The sequence below is a fragment of the Phalaenopsis equestris genome, unplaced genomic scaffold (assembly GCF_001263595.1).
Source record: "Phalaenopsis equestris unplaced genomic scaffold, ASM126359v1 Scaffold213031, whole genome shotgun sequence".
Taxonomy (NCBI): Eukaryota; Viridiplantae; Streptophyta; class Magnoliopsida; order Asparagales; family Orchidaceae; genus Phalaenopsis; species Phalaenopsis equestris.
The window spans coordinates 21,584-24,569 of NW_018231913.1; positions in this window are offsets into that span (position 1 = coordinate 21,584).

The following is a 2,986-nucleotide window of genomic DNA, read 5'->3' on the forward strand; positions in this document are numbered from 1 at the left end:
TTACCAGCATCTTTCAAATTACAATTGAATTATTTAATTGCCCAATATGCTTTATGCTCCAATTCCACTGGTAAGTGACAAGTCTTTCCAAAAATCAGTCTGTAAGGAGTCATTCCAATAGGAGTTTTATAAGCAGTCATGTAATCCCATAATGGGGTATCCAGTCTAGTGGACCAATCTATTCTACTAGGGTTTACAGTCTTTTCAAGTATTTGTTTAATCTCTCTATTAGAAACTTCAGCTAACCCAATAGTTTTAGGATGATAGACAGTAGAAATTTTATGAATAATATTAAAATTTTCTGTCAATCTCTGAATATATTTATTCCTAAAATGGGATCCTCCGTCGGTGATAATCATTCTAGGCATTCCGTATCTAGTGAAAATATTTTTCATTAAAAATCTCGAAACACTTTTAGCGTCACAACGAGGTAAATCATGCGCTTCAATCCACTTTTTCTGAGAAATCTGGAGGGAGACCTCCCAACCTATCCAAAATGACTAATTTTAATGACCAAATTCAGCAGGTTGGTTTATTTGACTTGGGATACCAGGGTCCTAAGTTCACTTGGAAGAGGGATCTTCTGTGGGAAAGACTTGACAGGTTAATGACCACTGGCAAGAACATTACCTCTTAACTTTTGTTACCCACCTAAACCTCACTGGTTCAGACCACAGACCACTCCTCATCTTCATAACTTCACCATGTACTACCTCACTCCACCCTCCTTTCAGATATCTAAACATGTGGTCTACCCACCCCCGTTTCATTAACTGTGTGGCTTCTAACTGGATGGGAATTGAGCAAACTGACCCTTTAATTAAGCTAAGCCTTCTGCATCAGAAAACTAGCAAAGCATTGAGGAAGTGGGGTTGGGAAACTTTTGGAAATATATTTTCCAATGTCTTATCTGTTGAGAAAGAGGTTGAGAGGCTTGAGGCTAGTGTTCAGAATAATTCTGCGACTGAAACTAAGTTGCTTACTGCCCAGACTAATCTGAATAAAGCTATTGACTTCCAGGATATGCTACTCAAATAAAAAGCTTCTGTTAACGGTTTTACTGAAGGGGACAGAAACACTAGGTTCTATCATGCCTATATAACTTACAAGAGGAAGTGCAGTACCATACACTCCATATATTCTACTGAGGGCAGATGGCTTAATGATAATGAACTTATTGCTAAGGACGTTGTTAAGTACTACAACTCCCTCCTGAACTCTTCTGCTAATCTCATTACTGATTATGAAGAATACTTTGCTGAAGAATCTAGTTACACTGGTCAGCTGAATCTTACTGAACTCCCTTCTTATGAGGAAATTTGGGAAGCCTTGAACACAATTGACAGCTCTAAAGCATCTAAAGACAGCTCTAAAGCAACTGGCTCTGATGGCTTCACTGCTGACTTCTATAAAAAAGCATGGCACATCAATTAAGAGTTTCTTCAGAGGAGTCAATCTCCGCAGCTATTTTATTAACACATCTTATGTGCTAACCCCTAAAAGAGATTTACAGAAGACTTGGGAACACTACAGGTCTATAAGCCTTACATCTGTCATAAGCAAACTCATAAGCAAGATCATTGTGAGAAGACTTCAACTACATCTTGACAAGATTATCTGTCCAAACCAAACTGCCTTCATTAAAGGTAGATCCATTAATGATAATGTGTTGTTGGCACAAGAACTCACTCTGGATTTAGATAAAATCAGTAGAGGGGGTAACCTCATTTACAAATTAGATATCAAGAAGGCTTATGACACCATTGACTGGAATTTCATCTTGGGGATACTTGCAGCTAGAGTTTTTCAACCAGAATTCAGAAATCTCATCCAAAGGTGGCTTATTAACAACAACCACTCCATCTTAATTAATGGCCAACTCAAGGGGTATTTTCCAGCTACCAAAGAACTAAAATAAGGTGACCCACTTTCTCCCGCTATCTTTATAATTGTTATGAATTACTTCTCTAGAATGCTTGACAAGAACATCCTCATCCAACAGTACTCTAGATTCCACCACAAATCTAATATAGCAATTTCCCACCTCATGTATGCTGATGATATTATGATATTTTCCAATGTCCAGACCAATTATTTTCCAATGTCCAGAAGATTGTTGTGAAGAAAGTTTATAAATGTATACAACAATGTCAGAATTACTCTGGGATGGAATTCGGCCCTACTAAATGCCAACTTATATTTAACAAGAGGGCTTCTTCCAATATCAAGCATTGGATCTCCAACTACACTGGCTTCTCTACTGCTAGTGACCCTGTGAAATATTTGGTGGTTCAACTCATATGGGGGAGATAAAAAATGACCCAATTTGATGAGGCTTTGTAGAAAATATAGAAAACTCTATCTAGCTGGTCTCATTCTTTCCTGTCTAATGGGGGTAGAATTACTCTCCTTAGAAGCATCTTAACTACCTTCCCCTCTTATATTCTCCAGACCAACTACCTCAAGAAAAGCACCCAATTCAGTTGGAGAGAGCATTCAATAGATTCTTATGGGTCGGTCAAAGACAGCAATGACACTGAGCTTCAAGGTAGAAGGTAGCCAAACCAATTGCAACTGGTGAGCTGGGATTCAAGAGTCTCCAACCAGTAGCACAAATAAATTTCTGTAAGATGAGGATTCAATTCAAAACACAAAGAACACAATCTTCCCTGTGGGCCAAATTCATGTATGGAAAGTATTGCAAGGGCCAGTACCCTTCCCTAATTACCAAGAAGCTGGGGGACTCCAGAATCTGGACTAATATGTTGAAAATCAGAGAGCTAGCTGAAGACATGTATACATGGAATTTGGAGAATGGTAAAGTGAGCTTCTGGCTTGACAACTGGTGCCCAAAGGACAGGCTTGGGCCCTCCCCTTCAAACTTTAACCCTCAACTCTCAGTCTGTGACCTCTGGGATGGGGACTCCTGGGATGTTCCTAAGCTCCAATCCATTCTACAGGAGCCTCACCTATCTCAAGTCACCTC